The sequence below is a fragment of the Microtus oregoni genome, unplaced genomic scaffold (assembly GCF_018167655.1).
Source record: "Microtus oregoni isolate MIOR12 unplaced genomic scaffold, Mior012 000014F_ref0000157, whole genome shotgun sequence".
NCBI lineage: Eukaryota > Metazoa > Chordata > Mammalia > Rodentia > Cricetidae > Microtus > Microtus oregoni.
In genome coordinates this window covers 13,126,670-13,146,636 of record NW_024543073.1, presented here as the reverse complement: position 1 = coordinate 13,146,636, position 19,967 = coordinate 13,126,670, and positions in this window count along the sequence as shown.

Below are 19,967 nucleotides of genomic sequence, written 5' to 3'. Positions count from 1 at the left end.
GCAGGCCAGCTGAGCAGACTGATGCAGGCTGTAGGGCTGGCTGCTCCCAGAGGAGTCTCTGGGGTCATTTACCTAAGGCAAGGGTTCTCCTCACTATCAGCCCAAGCCCATGGCGAAGTGGAAAGGATCATATGATGAGAGACAGGGCCTGGGGGAAGACTGGAGCAGAGAAGAGACGGCAACTCGAACTTCGAGAAGTCTGGCCGCAAGTCAAGAAACAAAATGTACTTGGATTGAATCCAGTGCATGAGTTAACTTGAGAGCAAAGAACAGCATTCAGGGGAGGGGACAAAAGGCCACTCCGCTGCATAGTAACACGCAGGGGTCATGCTCACACCACACTGGCTTTTCTCAGAAATCTCTGTACATTTCGCCTTCATTTATTTCAAGAATGTAGAAGGTTCTCTTTATCTGGAGGGAATTACTTGCTCTCTTTGAAGAATTTATGGGGTTCTGCAGAACAAGAGAGAGAACAGGTCCCCAAATTATGGGTTATCACCCCAATGCCCTTCAGTCTCTTGCTGTCCAACATAAGGTGTGAGCCTGCCTCCCAAAAGGGCCAGATCACCCTGAGGGTTTAGCTCCCCTCAGAGAAAAAGTTTCAGGGGGAAGTCATGTCCCAATTCAAAGGTCCTGCCCCACTCAACAGTACAAATGGTATGGCTTACAGCTGCTCATTGGCTTTAGCTTGGGGCTAAACCTCATATACCTGTGTTTGGTAGTGTGACCCCTCAAAGTGTGATAACGACTTAAAGATGCTAGGGCTTAACCATATTGGCTACTGTGTTCCAGAGCCTCAGAAGCATCAGAGTCTGTCTAGGGAGAGAACACAGGCAATAAAAAGAAGATGAGTTATAAACTACAGCATAAAATATAGTGTACAACGGTTAGGAAATAAAACAAATCTAGACGGATGTCCTCGGGCTCCTTACCCTCTGATCTTCCTTCCTTGATGAGCGAGAGTGTCTCATAGCCCAAGCCAGAAACCAACATGTCTCCTGCTTCCTCGCCTGCTCATCTAATACAGCTATTGGATACTATTGCTAGTAAGCCCTTAGCATCTCTTCATGGGGCTATCCCCAACCTCAGCTCCCTACCCTCAGTGTAGAGAACACAATCAGTGCCGCTGATGACTGAGAGTTAGTCTCCCACCATTAGCATGGACCTGTCTGAGTCAAGGTCTATACCAATTGATGACATACTCAAGAGGTCTAAGAACTTTGACTCAACCCTACCAAGAACCAACTGGTCGCAGGCACCCTCCGAACTCTGTTTTTCTGATTCCCCCTGAGATATCATGCTGGCTTCAGACATTGGGGAAGAGATACATTTAAATCCAGATGCCAACTCAGCATGTCTAAGGTAAGCCTATCATTGTCTTTGTGTTGTCCAATGCCCTGTTCCTGCAGCAATTCTAACTAAAACTAGTGCTTTAATAGGACACCCCCATGCACATACAGCAAGTAGCCAAGAAAAGGGCCCACATAGATTTCCAGCATAGATGTGTGTCCATAATGTAGACAAGCATACATGTGTGCAAGTAAACACATACATACACACGTTGAGAGAGAGAGAGAGAGAGAGAGAGAGAGAGAGAGAGAGAGAGAGAAGCATTGCTACTGAAGTTCAGAGAACCTTGAATGGCACTCAGCTCCACTCTGAAAGCCGAGTAGTGTTATGTCCAGGTTAAATAATAGAAAAGCCTGGGAAGCTTTGGAGAACCAGTGCAGTCCAAGACACGTCACATCTGGGCACTGCTGGGTTTTCTGGTTCTTTGTAGGGTATTAAAGTGGATATAGGGGTCCAATACTAAATTGTTGGCCCTTTCCTGGACTCTAGTTTCAAAGAGATCAATATAAATTACGAGTGACAGGCAGGACACAAGGAGCACATGAGTCAAATCAGAGCACCCAAAGACCGCATGAGTGATAGTCCCTAAACCTCCCGCTGGATCCTCGTGACAGCATGTCTCATGCCCACCCTCTCATGATGTTCCTACTTGCTTCCCTGTGTTCAGTTTCTTTCTATGTGCCAGACTCCTGGCTATCATGGAGATGGAGAAGAGGCTCTCTGATCTTCCATCACTGTGAAGCCTTGCTCCTGCACACCTTCCTGTCCTCCTGGGCCATCAGCTCCACGGGGCCTGAAGACCCTTCCTCCTTTCCATTCTTGTAACATTGATCCCTTCTAGGACTCCTTTGGCTGCCACACACAGAGCTGATGGGTCGAGTTTATGGACACCATTATTGCCAGGATCTCGTCCCTTCATTGTCTAGAAGCCTGTCTCCACTTAAGCCCTAATCCTTTTTACCACTTTTGACCTAGTTCCCATTATTTTACATTTTTCCATATTTAGTCAAATAAGTCACTTGTCAGCCTGCATTTACCTTATTGGCTCCAGCTCTTCTATTGTGGCTCAAATGAGTGCCTGGTGGAATGGGGGTGGGGAGTCCCCAGGCCAATCCCAGGGACTCATCCACTCTCGCATCTTGTGGACTAGATGGAAAACTTCTTTGAAAGAGTTACTAGTGTTTTTGAACTAGACAAAGGGGTGCCATAACTCACTGCTACCCTGCTCTTGGCAACCTTCAAATGGAAGAGTGCACTTAAATACATCAACTGTGGAAAACATGCAACTAAGCCCTTCCTCTACAGCTGCGAAGGACACTCATTCCTTTGTGCAAATCTGCTAACCACGATAAACAGGTATTGCAGGTAAGACAGAAGAAGAGATTGAGCGAGAGAAGGAAGGCAAGCCTTGATGGCCTTCCTCCCTCCTTGCCTTCAGCCCTAGAGACCCAACTGTGTGTGTGACTGGAAAGATGAAAAGGCCCCACTTTGGAAAATATTAATTCTTGAAACATGTGTAGCACGATCAGGAGTCTAAACAAAGATACTATTCAGGGTAAACAACCTGCAGGCTTGCCCCCACCCCTTCCAGGGCATATTTGAGAAAGAATCACCTGGGTTTGATGCTCAAAGGCTTTGAAATAAGCCGAGCTTTTAAAGGGTCTCAGAGCTGCTTTGATTTGCTGGAGCTTGCCTATCTGTCACCTAGAGGAACCTTTGGACGACTGAGAAGTATTCGCAGGGGTTAGTCCTAGCCTCTCTTTTGCCTCAAAATCAAGCTACTACACTGCTGTCCAGTTGGCCAGCATGTGAGGTGCTCCAGGATCACCCCCAAAAGCGGAGCTGAAAGACTCTACTAATTTGTGTCCCCTGACTAGAGAGAAATGGCAGTGACTTTTCCAGTCTGTACTGAATATTTTATTCAAACCATTCACAAAGAGTTCTCACTCTCAATAAAGTATCATCAAAATCTAAATATCTGCAATAGAGACAGCAAAAACGTGGTGTGCATTTTTATGCATTATATCAACACAGCCATCTGGCAGGTGGTGATGGTTGCTGTGCACGTTTATGGGTGAAAGCCTTCGGTTTTGTGAATAGCCTATCTGGAACTAGAACATCTAAGAGGGCCGGAATAAACACAGATCAAACTCAATACAAAGGCTACATTTTCAGTTTCGCGATAGGATTTTTCTCAAGTAGACACAGAAAAATGGACATAAAAATGACTGTATTCATACTCAAGCAGAGAAAACTGTAAAACTTCTCAACACATATATTCCCCATACAGCCACAAGAGCAAGGAGGATGTGGAGTGTTTAATATGCTGCTATGCAAACATTGTGTTTTCCTTTGATATGTGCTTTGCCAGTCTCATTAAAATAATTAATATGATTAATATTTTGTGGCAATTCCGAAACCAGAATGTATGGAAGCTATCCTTAAAGATTATGTCTTGTTTAGGGTTTCAATTTCTGTAAAGAAACACCATGACCACAGCAACTCTTTTTTTTTTTTTTGATAGTCAAGAGAGTTTTTATTTTTTATTTTTATTTATTTATTTATTTATTAAGGATTTCTGCCTCCTCCCCACCACCGCCTCCCATTTCCCTCCCTCTCCCCCGATCAAGTCCCCCTCCCTCATCTGCTCGAAGAGCAATCAGGGTTCCCTGACCTGTGGGAAGCCCAAGGACCGCCCACCTCTATCCAGGTCTAGTAAGGTGAGCATCCAAACTGCCTAGGCTCCCCCAAAGCCAGTATGTGCAGTAGGATCAAAAACCCACTGCGATTGTTCTTGAGTTCTCAGTATTCCTCATTGTCCGCTATGTTCAGCTAGTCTGGATTTATCCCATGGCTAAAATAAAAAACACCATTGATAGCCTTTGCTGGAGAGGTTGTGGAGAAAGGGGTACACTCACCCATTGCTGGTGGGAATGCAAACTTGTGCAACCACTCTGGAAAGCAGTGTTTCGGTTTCTCAGGAAATTCGGGATCAACCTACCCCTGGATCCAGCAATACCACTCTTGGGAATATACCCAATAGAGGCCCTATCATACAACAAAAGTATATGCTCAACTATGTTCATGGCAGCATTGTTTGTAATAGCCAGAACCTGGAAACAACCTAGATGCCCTTCAACGGAAGAATGGATGAAGAAAGTATGGAATATATACATATTAGAGAATTACTCAGCAGTAAAAAACAAGGACTTCTTGAATTTTGCATACAAATGGATGGAAATAGAAACCACAGCAACTCTTATAAAGGAAAACATTTAATTTGGTTGACTGGCTTACAATTCAGAGGTTCAGTCCATTATCACTATGGTGGAAGATGGCAGCATGCAGGCAGACATGGTGCTAGAGAAGAAGCTGGGAGGTCTACATCTTGATCCGTAGGCAATAGGAAGTGAACTGCCTACCACACTGAGTGTAGCATGTGCAAAGGAGACCTCAAAGCCCACCCCCACAGTGACACACTTCTTTCAACAAGGCCTAATCTCCTCCATCAAAGCTATACCTCCTAATAGTACCATTACTTTTGAAGGCCATTTTGTTTTAAACCTCACATGGGTCTTAAACAGGGTGCTAGAATAATATGTACTTTAAAGACTGAATTCTTAGACACATTTTTTTTATTTCTTTCAGATAAATTTATAAAAGCAAAGTATACATTTCTCACACATTACCATTGAGGCATAAACAGGAATTTTCATTGTATTAAAATGTGCTTTTTGAGGCAAAGAGAGACAATCCAAATCAACAAAATCAGAAACAAAATGGAGACATAACAACAGATTCTGAGGAAATCCAGAGAATCATTAAGTCATACTTCAAACCTGTGGAGTCACAAAGTTAGAAAATCTAAATGAAAGGGACAAATTTTTTGATACATACCACTTACCAAAGTTAAATCAAGATCAGATAATTTAATTAGACAGATAATCTCTAAGGAAGTAGAAGCATTCATTAAAAGTCTCCCAACCAAAAAAAGCCCAGGGCCAGATGGTTTAATGCAGAATTCTACCAGACATTCAAAGAAGAGCTAATACCAATACTCACCAAATTATTGCACAAAATAGAAGCAGAAGGAAAATTGCCAAATGCTTTCTATGTGGCCACAGTCACCCTGATATTCAAACCACACAAAGACTCAATAAAGAGAACTACATGCCAGTTTCACTCATGAACACCGATGCAAAAGTACTCAATAAAAAACCAAATCCAAGAACACATCAAAAAGATCATCCACCATGATCAAATAGGCTTCATCCCTCTGGGATGCAGGGATGGTTCAACATACAAAAATATGTCAATGCAATTCCTCATATAAACAAACTGAATTATCTCATTAAATGCTGAAAAAGCCTTTGACAAAATCTAACACCTCTTCATGATAAAAGTCTTGGAGAGATCAGGTATACAATGGACATGCCTAAATATAATTAAAGCAACTTACAGCAAGCTGAGGCCAACATCAAATTGGAGAGAAACTCAAAGCAATTTCCCTAAAATTAAGAATAAGATAAGGTTGTCCACTCTCTATATACTGAATCAATATAGTACTTGAAGTTCTAGCTAGAGCAATTCCACTGAGGCCAACATCAAATGGAGAGAAACTCAAAGCAATTCTACTAAAATCAAGAATAAGATAATAAGGTTGTCCACTCTCTCCACACCGATTCAATAAAGTGTTTGAAGTTCTAGCTAGAGCAATAAGACAACTAAAGGAAATCAAAGGGATACAGATTGGAAAGGAAGAAGTAAAAGTATCTTTATTTTCAGATGACCCCAAAAAACTCCACCAGGGAACTCTGACAGTTAATAAAAATCTTTAGTCAAATGACTGAATACAGGATTATCCTATTAGTAGCCCTCTTATGTACAAATGATAAATGGGATGAGAAAGAAATCAAGGAATCAACACCCTTTATAATAACCTCAAATAATATAAAATACCTTGGTGTAACTCTAACCAAGCAAGTGAAAGACCTGTATGACAAGAATTTCAAAAGTCTTTAAAGAAAGACATTTTTTGGGAGAAGATATCAGAAGACTGAAAAATCTCCCTCACTCATATATAGGTAGGATTAACATAGTAAGAATGGCAGTCTTACCAATAGCAATCTACAGATTCAATGCAATCTCCATTAAAATCCCAACATAATTCTTTTACAAACCTTGGAAGAACAATATTCAATTTCATGTGGATAAACCCAAAACTCAGGGTAGCTAAAACAATCCTGTATAGTAAAAGATCTTCCAGAGGTATCACTATCTATGATTTCAAGCTCTACTACAGAGCTAGAATATATATATATATATATATATATATATATATATATATATACACACACATACATACATATTGTTGACATGAATCAGACAGGTGGATCAATAAAATTGAATTAAAAACCAAGACATAAATCACACACCTATGGACACCTGATTTTTGACAAAGAAGCCAAAATTATACAATGGAAAAAGGAAATAATCTTCAACAAATGGTGCTGGTCTAACTGAATGTTAGAAAATCTATCACCCTGCACAAAACTCAAGTCCAAGTGTATCAGAGACCTCAACATAAATCCAGATATGCTGAACCTGATAGAAAAGAAAGTGTAAAATAGATCTTGAGCTCATTGGCATAGGAGATAACTTCCTTAATGCCAATAACACAGACACTAAGATCAACACTTAATTAATGAGACCTCACGAAGTTTCTATAGCACAAAGGACACCAATCAACAAGATAAAATGGCAACCTACAGAATGGGAAAATTTCTTCATCAACCCAATATTCAACAGACTATATTTCAATCAAAATATATTTTTATTTCCAAAATATAAAAAGAACTCAAGAAATTAGACATTGTCAAACCAAATAATTCAATTTTAAAAATGGGGTACAGTTCTAAACAAAGAATTCTCAACAAAGAATCTCAAATGGCCCAAAAACACTTAAAGAATTGTTCAACACCCTTAACCATCAGGGAAGCGCAAATCAAAATGACACTGAGAGTCCATCTTACACCTCTCAGAACAGCTAAGCTCAGAAACATAAGCAACAACTTATGCTGGAGAGGATGTGGAGCAAGGGGAACACTCCTCCACTGCTGGTGGAAGTGCAAACTTGTACATCCTCTTTGGAAATCAGTGTGGCAGTTTCTCAGAAAACTGGAAATCAATCTACAACAAGATTCAGCTATACCATTCTTGGGCATATACCCAAAGGATGCTCAATCATATCACAAGGACACTTGGTTAACTATGTTCTTAGCAGCTTTATTTGTAATTGTCAGAACCTGGAAACAACCTAGGTGTTCCTCAACTGAGGAATGGATAAAGAAAATAAAGACAACAGGAAATTTGGTGGCAAATGAATGGAACTAGAAAAAATCATCCTGAGTGAGCTAACCCTGACCAAGAAAAACAAACATGGTCCATACTTACTCATAGGTGAATATTAGCTATAAAATAAAGACCCAGAGAGACTAGGTAGCAAGGAGGTTCATGTGGGCATGCCAGGAACTCCCTAGGAAGAGGAAATAAAAGAGATTTTGAAAATGGACTGAGGGCGGGTAGGAATGGGTCCAAAAGCAATCAGATTGTTGGGGGGATCATGAGGAAAAGTACTGAAAGAGACTACTGGAAGCGGGGAGCATTCCAGGGTCAGGTAAAAACCTGGCACAAGGAGATCTTGCAGGAATCTACAAGGATGTCCCCAGCTAAGACTCCTCGTAATAGCAGAAATGTAACCTGGCCACCCTCTGTGACCAGGCAAGACTTCAAGTGAAGGAAGTGGGAAACCGACCCAGGCCACATAACCTTTGACCTACAGTCTGTCCTGCCTATGGGATATGCTGGGTTAAAAGTAGGCTAGAGATTGAGGGAATAGCCAACCAATGACTGGTCTAGCCTAAAACCGACGCCAGGAGAGTAAGCCCACCCCTGACACTCTCTGAAGCACCAGGACCCACAGGTTGGATGGCCCAGAAACTTTAGATAGAACCAAACACAACTGGGAGTGGAGGGGATGTCAATGTAATGATGCCCAATGTTATTCTCCTATATACATAAATTGGTGCCTAGCCCAAGTGTCATCAGAGAGGCTTCACCCAGGAACTGATAGACACAGATGCAGACCGACAGCCAAACATTAGGCAGAGCTTAGTGAATGCTACTGAAGAGGGAAAGAAAGAATTGTAGGAATTTGAGGATCTGAGGACATCACAGAATCAACTAGCCTTCATAGAGACTTACAGAGACTGGACCAACAACCAGGGAGCCTGCATGGGACTGACCTAGGCTCTCTGCATATACGAGACAGTTGTATAGCTTGCTCCCACTGTGGGACTCCTAACAGTGGGAACAGGGACTGTCTCTAATACTTTTACTGGCTTTGGGGACCCTACTTTCATAGTGAGTTGTCTTGTCCAGCCTTAATACATGGAAGGTTCTTAGTCTTACTGCAACTTGTTATGACATGTTTTGTTAATATCCATGGGCAACCTGCCCTTTCCTAAACAGAAATGGAAGAGGAGTGTATTTGGGGGGACAGAAGTGGTATGAGTGAGGGAGAGGGACTGGGAGAAGAGGAGGGAAGGAGAAATGCGCCTGAGATGTAAGTAAATAAATAAATAAATAAGATACACAAAAAAAATAATGTCATTTTTCTCACGCCATTTGGGCATTAGCATTTTATCACCTTTGTTAACAAGATTCCGCTAATGTGGATTGGGAAGATATCCTAGTCCTTAAAGGGATTGCAAGCATGAAATCCTGAGTTCAAACACCAGAACTCATGGTACATTAAAAAAAATAATAAAAGGCAGTGCACTCCTAGGAATCATGGGCCAGCATAACTGAACTAGCCAGCTGTTAACCATGAAGAGAGCAGAGGCCCTATTTCAGAAGACATGGTGGATGACTCATGAGGTGTGATGCTGAGATGTTCAAGGTAATTCTGACTGATATGTGTGTGTGTGTGTGTACCCACACACATGTGAACGCACACACATAGGAGATATCATGATCTCACTGGTGATTTATTTACTCTCTCTTATTTATGCAGACAGAATACTCACCCTAAATCTCTACCAGTGGACCCTGTGTAGCCCAGGGTGGCTGCAAATTCAAAACTATCTTCACCAAACCTGTCACATTCAGGGGAGGAGAGGCAGGTGCCACCTCACCCAGCACCACAGCTCATTTTCCTTCCAGGGCTTACCATGTAATTATTTTCCAGAATAAGGTGTCACGTACTTCTCCCGTTATTTTTATTTGTATTTAACTTCTTAGTTGCGGATCATTCAAACTTTCCTTTATTGATTCCTGGTACTGACACCATGTTTAAAAACAAGCTCTCTTCACGTTGTATTTTTCTTAGCATGAGGTATATTTTATTTCTTACAACTTATTAAGCCACCTGTCACAACTACTAAATGTCATATTTGCAAAACATTCTGTCAATTCACACCTCATTAAAAGCCATCTCCATCTTATACGAAAGCTGTGTATAAGCTTCTTGAGTTTATTCCTGGACCCGTTGCTGCTCTGTTCCGTGGACTTTTTTCTGAGTTCCGTGTGACTATTGTGAGTTTCAAGTTCTATAATTCTATAAATCTTATTCATATCTCAGAGGGAAATTTTCCCTTCATTATTAACAACTGTGTATGTACACAAATGTATTTAGGAATTATCCTCCACACACCTTCCAAATTAAGTTTAGAATTATGGAGCACCATTAGAACAATTGAAAGAATTGGCCGTTTTATGGTTTACTCCCAGGACAAGTAAGTTGTGTCTACGCATCCTGGTTTAATTTGAATTCTCTCTGTTGGTGTATGTTCTAATGTCTGCTGCTACATGAATGGGTTCTTCTTGCTATGTTGATCTGAAACCTGCACTGCAGTCGCCTGCAGATTCTGTCCCATCCCTGCATGGTTGGATTAGCAAATACCACCCTGCTGCAGGTGTCAGCACCTTCTGCCCTGGTTACTGCTTTCCTTGCAGCTTCCTGATGGATCCTCCCATCACCCCAGTTACCCTTTGAGTCCATTGTGTGAGTTTCACAAATGATCAAATCCCATCAATCCCCTCCATAAAACTCTCCAGGGATTTCCCATGATAGCCTGGCTAATAAGACTCTACAAGATCCAGCTCAAACTATCTTTGTAGCCTCCTCCTTCTTGTCTCTCCTTACACTGTGTAAGCTCCCCCACCCTGCCCCTTTTTTATTTTCCACATAATCACTTTCTCCTCAGAGCTTTCTCATAAGTTGTCCCCTACACATAGAGGATCTTCTTCCAGGTCACTGATCTGCTTTATCCTTCCAAGCTCACATTCAAGGTTTTCTGTTCAGTGAGGTCATCCCTGACCTCCATGTTTTATTAAGATATTTACCATAAAACTCACTTATTGATCCATGTGCTGATTTACTTGGCATCGGCCCTAAACCTATCTTCTCTCACCCTTTACCTTAAAGGCAAAATTTCAAAACAGAATAATTTCTACTTGGAGCAACATTGAATTGCCAAGGACTACCGGAGCAACTGCTACTGTAGGAGGTACACAGTTATAAGCGGCCGAGTAAAGAAATCAGCAATAAAACCGTCAATCCTCTGACTTTTCATGTGCATTACTTGTTGGGAGCAGTGACATCACAGTTCAGCAGATCTGTGTTTGAATCTCAGCGTTGGTCATTACTGGAGTCCTCGAGAAAAAAAAAAATGAAAGTCTTAAAATATCACTTTCTCTCGCCAAGGAAGAAGGTGATTTGCAACCGCTTCATAGAACCGGCTTAGGAACTAAAGGAGAAAGCACATACAAAGCAGTAGCATAAGCCTATGCACATAGTAGGTACTCGTGCACATAGTAGGTACTCAAGGCACATTAGTTCTTCTCCCAACCCTGAGTTGGTTTTGTTTACTAACCAGCACCTTTACTTATGTTGCCTTTTACAACTGGAGAGCTGGTAACCCAGTGCCCAGAAAACCTTATTATTAGATTAAATTAAAAGTTCAAATCAGGGGCCTACGGAAGTGGCTCAGAGAGTGAGACCTTGCTTAATAAGTATGAGGGTCAAAGTTCAAATTCCCAGCACCCACTTTTCTAGTGTGAGCACCTAGGGAAGAAGAGCCTCGGGAAGGAATTAACTCAACTGGTTTGGCCTGTGGGCATGTCCGTGAGGTATTTTGCTGATTGCTAAGAAGGCAGGCCCAGACCACCATAGATGGTAGATCTCTAAGCAGGTGAACCTAGGCTCTATAAAAAAGGTAGCTGGGCATGTGCCTATGAGCAAGCCAGTAAACAGTGTTTTCTCCATGGTTTCTGTTTCCACTCCCTTCTCCTGATTCTGCCTTTGCTTCCTAATAGACCTTTCCCTCCCCCAATCAGAGTTTAGTCATGGCAAGAAAAAAAAAGCACAGGCTAGAGCATACAATTGAACATGAGTTCAGGCGTGAACACCACACATAAATACACACAAAAAAGGTTCAAATTAGGTGCCCAATAGGAAGTGATACCAGCGGACAGAACAGACATTTCAAACAAGTTATTCCCCACCTTCAGTTAAAACACAAAGTCTGAGACAAAGACAATGGAACAAGTCAACAAATAACCATCATAATGCCACAAGCCAACTTAGTATGGGTCTGTGATCTTACCATTGCAGCAGGGAAAATATTGTCACAGGACTCATTGAGATTATAGAAGGAAGCATTAAGCTTAATCCCCAAAGGAAGATGTGAGATTCAAATAAATTAATGATTGTGGTATCATAGAGCAATCTTATCCGATTTCCACAAACACCCCCACATCAGGGGAATTCTACAAAGTCTGAATTATATGTAAGTCTTCAAAGCACAGTAAAGTGGTTTAGTCTTTAAAAAAAAAGGAATGAAATGAATATTTTGACCTTGACTGTCAAACAATGTGATTGATTCTTCTATACTTTCCTTTGAAGTCTATAATTGAGAAGCCATCTCATTTGAAATCTCTGTTAGTAATGCATGTGAAGTTTAAGTTCACAGATGCGACTTTTTCCTCAATTTTAAGAGGGACAGACTTGTTGCCAGAAAGACTAACAAGCTTGATGTACAGCTCTCAGAATCAGAGGTGGCCCAAGGTGGGATTAGTGTCCACTCTGCTTGAAATCCTACCTGGAAAGGAGCGGATATAAAATTACAGCTCACCTCTGCTGAAAAAAAGGTTCATAGGCACAACCATCTGCTTCTTGTTTTTCAGACAGGCAGGCACGGATAGCCAGCACTGGGGTAGAAACAGCCCATCCCAGGTGGAATAAGGACCAAGCAAGGGCAGCAATTGAGAGCGGAGTATCACAAGTACACTGTACGGAAAGGGAGAATGGGGTATCAGGAGTAACAGTGGGGTGTCAGGGCTAAACTGTGCAGAGGTGGCCCTAGGTGGGAGTAGGTGGGATAGCAGACATGGATAGTGAGGAGACTGTGTAATTGGAATTTCTCCTCCCCACTTTACCCACTTTTCTAGTGTGAGCTTGGGAAAGTGACGTTACCATTCTGTTTTTCCGTCTTCTTGTCTAGAAACTAGGGACGGCGATAGTGGCAGGGAATAAATGAAGTACCTAGTGAAATGTGTGCTGTTGACATGAGCACGGCCATGTTAAGAACCTCAATGTCTCAGCCTAGTGGAATGGCAAAGCCTTTCCCCACGTGGGGCTCAGAGGGTGGCAAAGCCTTGCTTAGGTCCAAGTGCAAATGTCGATAGCTTGTGCCGAAAATGTCTACCACGGTTTTCGCTCTCCAGAAGACGACAGCCTGAAGATTGTTCCGCCTGCAGAGATGGGCTAAACCTGTCTCCTTGTTCAGCTGTATGCAACAACCCCGCCTCTGTGTTCAGTTGTATCTAATAAACATCCTGAGCTCCTGGGCTGTTGCAGCTTCTCCTTCCAACAGCCCAGGCAGCCCCATGGCAGATCGTCTGTAAGTCATTCCCTGGAGATCTGCAGAGCACAGCAAAGCCCAGCTCCTTACATCATGGACTTGTGGTGAGGATCAGTGTGGTAAGATTTGCAAGGGATTCAAGAAGCTTAATAAAGCCTGTACATGCCTCAGTGCTAATTCAAGGAGTGCCAGCACTCTTGTTTCATGAACTCCTGTCCTAGGTATGAAGGGATAAAACTAACCCCACCCTCTCCTCTCAGTGGGGGGTGATGGATAAGGCTCCTTGATGTCTTATCTGATGAAGTAAAAAAAAAAAAATCTGAGTCAGCCACTCACATTTCTCAATAAAAAACATAGGCTTTGGCCATATTTATCAGGATCCTACAGAGAAACAGAACTGATAAAGCTGGAGCCAGACAGACAGCTGTTCTTTTGCACAGGTTCCCTGACTGTAGATTAGACCAAACTTGGGCCAAAAATAACATGGAAATAAATTTTTCAGTACTTAAATGTATTCAGGCATTTTCCCTCCTTGTCATCAGCCGTTAAGTGATACAGAACGGCAGCTATCTGTAATGCCATAGTTATCATCCCTTAAATAGGAGCATTACTGCGTCACCACCAAGTCCAGAGGCAGGGGACCATTCTGAAAATAAGTTCTGGTGCATCCCCTGAGAACTCAGACACTCAACAGTGAGGGAAGTGAAGCAGCCTTTTGACTGTCTTCTTCTACAAAGACTCAGGATTATTTTAAAACTGTGGTTTTGTTGTTGTTATTGTTGTTGTTTATTAAATAAAACTAAGGATGGTGAAAGCAAAAGAAATTGTGGTTCCAGAACCTAACCCCCAAGGAGAGTACTAAAGAGCCCTTTGAGGAAATCACAGTGGTCGTGGCTCTCCCAATACCCAAGGCAAAGTCTCCTCCTCTGAGAGCAGAACTCCAGGGAGTAAGGACAAAGACAGCTCCAGCCTGTTCACCACAACCATCCTGAGGAGGAGACATAAGACAACGGCAGGGAGAGTGGGGAAATAAAACTTTACATGTCAAAGAAGGAAAAAAATGCATACTGAACATTTTTCTTGGGGATACACTATTGAGAAAAAGTTGTCTTTAACCTCCGATGGCTTCCTGCGGCTCAGCCACAGAAATCTAATTGAGGGAGCAAAGGCCACAAAAAGCCACTGTCTGCCCTGACTGTGGCATCTTATCATCGAATGCCTTTGACTCCATCACCACAAGAAACAATTATTGGGGCCCACTGTTATGTAGGCTACATCCCCCCTATATGTTTTCCTCCTCGCTGACGAGCTCCCTGCCCCCGTTATCTCCAGCAAGCACCGGACATAGACATCTTGCCAAACGTGGAATTCCACTGGCTTCCAGAATGGCAGCTGATGTGTGTGGAGGGGATGACCTAGTGTGTTTGTTCTTCCACTCGGCACAAGATAAACCTGCAGCCTGTATAGCAAAGGACGGCTACTTCTTCTGGAATAATCTTAGAACACAGACCTCAGAGTCTATTTTTTTAAGCTTTGGATTCAGCGAAGAGGTTGGCATTGAAATTGTTCGCGGCGGTCACTGTTTGTTGGTGAATTTAGCTGTGTTCTGTACCTTCTGACATTGGTTTTTGAAAACCGAACTCGGTTCATCTGTCCAAAACACTCTTCCGTCAGCATTCCTAGAGTTTCGTGGCCCCTGTCCTCTGACTATTGGCAGAGGGAAGCATGTTGGCAAAATACAGAGTGCGGGATTGGGAAATGTGCTCAAAAGTCAAAGCCCTCAAGAAGGAAAGGAAGACGAGGTGACCTCAAGTCCCCCACCTAGTCTCCCATGAAGTGACCATGAAGGATCCTATTTCTCTTCCTCTCCTCTGGGGATGGAGGACCTTCCCTCACTCATCCTAAACATGTAGCAGTGTCCAGACCACGTATAAATAATCTCTGATCTATCATAATATCTACATTTATACATTACTTAATTTGTACTATTTCAGCCTTAATTTAATGAGCTAATTTTTTGTCTAAAACTTACTTAGATCTTTTGTTAATATTTAAGGTGATAGATAGAAACATATCTTATTATCAATACTAAATGATTTTAATTAAATAATTATTTTAATAAAATAATTGTTTTAATTAAAAATAATTAAATGTACAATGTAAGACTCTATCAGCATATTCTGCTTTAGGGGACATTGTGGACTTACCCTATGTAATTGACATAAGAAATTGTTAAAAACACAACACGATACACCACAGGAAACATCTATATGCAGACACAAAGCTGAAAAGGTTCAGAAAACCAATTTAAGGCTTATTTTTCCTCATATATGAGCAATGTACTGAGTTGGCATAAAAAAAAACTAATCCTGGTAAAAGTTCAATTCAGAGGACAGAATTGAATTAATCAGTGTTCCAGCAACAATAAAAAGAATAATAACCAAGTGATGACTTATGCTACCATCAGGCCGGGACGTCTCCCTGACATTAGAACGTGTATTTGTTACCGTTGCTGGGACTCACTCAGCATGCAGTCAGTGGAGCAGAGCACCCTGTCCAGGCTGGGTAAATAATCGTTAGTGACAGTGATTGGGTTGACAAAACCTTCCCTGTGCCTGTGTCATTCGCCTGAGTTCCCCTGAAATCTCACCGCGAGCACATCTTTCCGTAGTCCGCTTATCTACTCAGAACAACACATTGATGCTGATGATGGGATTATACGCAGCAGCCGCCCCTTATCCTGGGAGGCTCAAATGGAGCCTTAAAAGAGTTGGTTTGTCCCAGGATAAGAGTTAACTTAATACAGGAGAATTTTTCATATGGCCAACAGTGCTACTTGGCTATATGTTATCCATGGGACCTCTAGGTCATGATTTAACAGTTTAACCCCTGCCTCATCTCCAGAACAATTTTCAAAGTTGAGTCTTGTGTGGGTTGCAACTGACATCCATGGAGTTAAGAAGAAACTCTGAAAGACTTCAAAGGATGAGTTAAAGGCAAGGGTTCCTTGGGGAAAACGAAGACTTGCACTGTAGGAAATGGAGGAAGCCCTGAGTGGGTGTGTGTTGTTCACATGCGCACAACCACGGCAAGGACCCTAGCCTCAGATCCATGGGGAAAAACGGCAAAGTCTCAGCCCTCTCTCCTACCCCGTGAGGCTCAGAGGGAAATAGCAAGCCATTCCCTCATAGTTCAAGTGCAAGTGTTGACAGTGGGTGTAGAATATGTCCTCCATAGCTTCCTCTCCTAGGGACATTTGCAGCCTGAAGACTGCTCCCCTATGGAGACTACCCCTACTGAAGTTGGCTAAGCCTGTCTCCTTGATACAGCTGTATACCATATACCCCCCTCTTTAGCTGTATGTAGTAATCCCACCTCCTCAAGTTCGGATCTATGCGGTAACCCAGCCTCTCAGTTCAAGTGTAGGTAATAAACAAACATATTGAGCTTCCATAGTGCCACAATTTCTCGATCAGAAAGTCTAGTCCACACAAAGCCCGTGTGTGTGTGTGTGTGTGTGTGTGTGTGTGTGTGTTTCTTCATTCTGTCAATGCACTAGTCAGGTCCTAGTCCCTGGAACCATGTAGAGACTCAGCATTGCACATCAAGGTTTATCCTCATCCCTGTAGAAAGGTGGACCAAGCCACTCATGCTGGACATATAGAGTAGCTAACGTTCCAGCTAGCTCTCCTTACATCCCTTCTAAGGGTATTTTGAGATAGTGGTCATAGAACTGACAAAATAAGATCCTGTGTTTTAGGAAAGTCCTGGCTTAGACATCAGATGAGAGAAGTCAAGCTTGGGCCACCACCAGTCCATGGTGTCACATCGTCAAAGCAACTCAGTGTAGAGTCCTAAGGTCATTTGCTCACACCTGCTCCCTACATTTTAATATGTCATGGGAACACATGAAAAACAGTTGTACAAATTCACATTCCCTGCTTCCCTGAGTCTTGGCACAATACAACCTTATCAGGATGGCTGCATGATAACCAGCTTCAAGTAAGGCGTTTTACTTACATTCTCTCCTCTTAGAAGGAAACTTGCATATTCCCGATGTGAGAGGACCCTCTATGTGCTATGATTACCATTAATGAATAAAGAAACTGCCTTGGCCTGTTGATAGGGCAGAACTTAGGTAGGTGGGGGAAACTGGACTGAATACTGTGTTGGGAGCAGTGAGACCCCAGATGCTGAATTTCTTGTAATCTCCTGATCTGAGTGCCTACTGAGCACTCAGATCTCTCTGAGCAGGAGACCTTCAGGAGTTCCTGATGGCAGGAGAGGGGTTTCTGGTGGGTTTGGCTGGGGCGTGGCTATCTCTATATAATCTGCCCCTGGACACAATAAAGGGGGCATTCTTGGGGAATTCAAGGATGACCCGTGTCACTGTCTCTCTGTCTGTGTGTGTCTGTGTATTTTAACCTCCAGCCCCCTTGCCCGAAGCTCGCGAACTTTGGTGCCAGCGCACAGAGCGCAGACACGGGGGCGCAGTGTGCGGCAATTGGAGGTCTCCACTGAGATTTCAGCAACGCTGGGAGGAAGAAGGCACAGAGTGAGAGAGATGCCATGGAGCCACCAGAGACGGATGCTGGGAATTTACCCTGTAAGCCACTGCCATGTGACAATACACAGATTAATGAAGATGGGTTAAATTAATATAAAAGTTAGCCAATAGGAAGTTAGACCTAATAGACCAAGCAAGCAGTGTTTTAATTAATATAGTTTCTGTGTGATTATTTAGGGTCAAAGCTAGCTGGGCAGCTAGGAACGAATAAGCAGCTCTCTCTTCCAACATATTCCTCTACCTAGCAATACTAAATCCCTTCCTCTCTGTAACTTCTTCATCTGCTATCCTAGCACCAATACTCCTGGGTAAAACTGTGCTGATTACGTTTGTCACCAGAGACCCCAGCTCTACCCTGTAGTCTCTCTCTCTGTCTACTCAGGTTCCAAAGTTCCTGTGTCTCAGCCGGGCGGTGGTGGCGCACGCCTTTAATCCCAGCACTCGGGAGGCAGAGGCAGGCGGATCTCTGTGAGTTCGAGACCAGCCTGGTCTACAAGAGCTAGTTCCAGGACAGGCTCCAAAGCCACAGAGAAACCCTGTCTCGAAAAACGAAAAACAAAAAACAAAAAACAAAACAAAACAAAAAAAAAACAAAACAAAGTTCCTGTGTCTCAACTTTGCCGTGCTGGGCTTTCAGCCTGACATTCTTTGACCAGCAAAACATACTGGCTTCTGGTCCCATTTTCTCCTAAGAAATTGCGATTCAGAACATGTACAAACTGACCTTATTAAATATTTCAAATATCTAGGATGCAGGAAAATGAAGGTGGAGCGCCAACTCTGAACAATCAGAAACAGTATTTCTGAGAAAATCACACATCTCTTACTTTCTGTCTGAGGTCGGTTTTACACTTAGAGGGGGTTTAGCTTGCTCCCGGGTCCAAACCAACAAAGTTGGAACTGTGACAGTTATGAGCCCTTCTGACACATCTGAAGTAGTCCTATCAGGCTTCCATACTGGCCTATACCTTCTAGCTCTCCCATTACGTATGTTACCTTCGCCTTGTTGCGTGTGTTATCAGAACAGACAGATAACTTGCAGAGAAAGAAGTCTGTGGTGCACATGTACACTGAGGACGGTCTGGAACCCTCTTCTTAACTTCATAGGGCTCACCTAGTAAGGACCTACAGGCTTATTTATAAAGCTAAAAATATGAAATAGCACTTAAGATCCAAAGGTCTCAGTTCGGTGCCGAGTTCTGTCTGCTTTGTTACCCCAAACTTCTCTTTTTTTCTTTGTTCTTCTCCATACTGGAGAAGGACGGAAACTCCTAAAAGGAAAAGGAAAAGGCATACTTCACAAGGGATTTCCAAAGGCTACAGATCTTGGCAACCCTTCACTGTTTGGGGTGAGGGAACCAACTTTTTCAAAAGAGAAAATGATATACGTACTGAAATAACTTATCAACTGATTAAACACCAAGATAAGGTACATGAGTCTTCAATCCCACTAGCAAACCCACCGCTAGCCAGCTCCGCACTGCTCTCTTACGGACCTTTCGATCTTCCTTCAACAGAGGCTTCTAAGGTTTCTAAAATAGTTTGTTTGAGCCTGAGCCCAAATCAACAAAGTCCTCTCTTGTAGGCCCCACCTCTCAAGGCAAGTCCTGTGGGGGTTCAAGGCCTGACAGCCAGATGCGGGCCTGACATGGAGAACACAGTGCGAGCTGCAGAGCCCACACAGAGGAACGCCTGTAGCCTCCAAGAATCAAGCAGGTACCTGTCTGGGCCTGCTGTGGTCTCCTGGAGCGGGGAACTCGAGCAAGTCACCCCAAGTCACAGCTGCCGCAAGTCCTTGGCCAAACAAGCAAAAGTCACACGGCACCTTTGAGACACGCAGGTAGCACGCCAAAGAAAATGCGATGTGATGAGCAGGATCGGCTTTGAAGACCAGCTTCGCATAGCGACAGCAAAGGAGCCTTGACGCTCACTGTGGACCCAAGTCTTCCGAGTCAGTTCTGCACAATCAGTCTTCTTGGCTCCTTTGAAAGGCAGGAGAATTAATACGTGACCATCAGAGCATGGTAATAAACGGCGTCTCTCTCCATGGTTCGGAGTCAGTAAAGGGCAGAGATGGAAATGTCAGCATAAACCCTAAGTCCCTCGTTTGTGTCACAGGTTTCTTA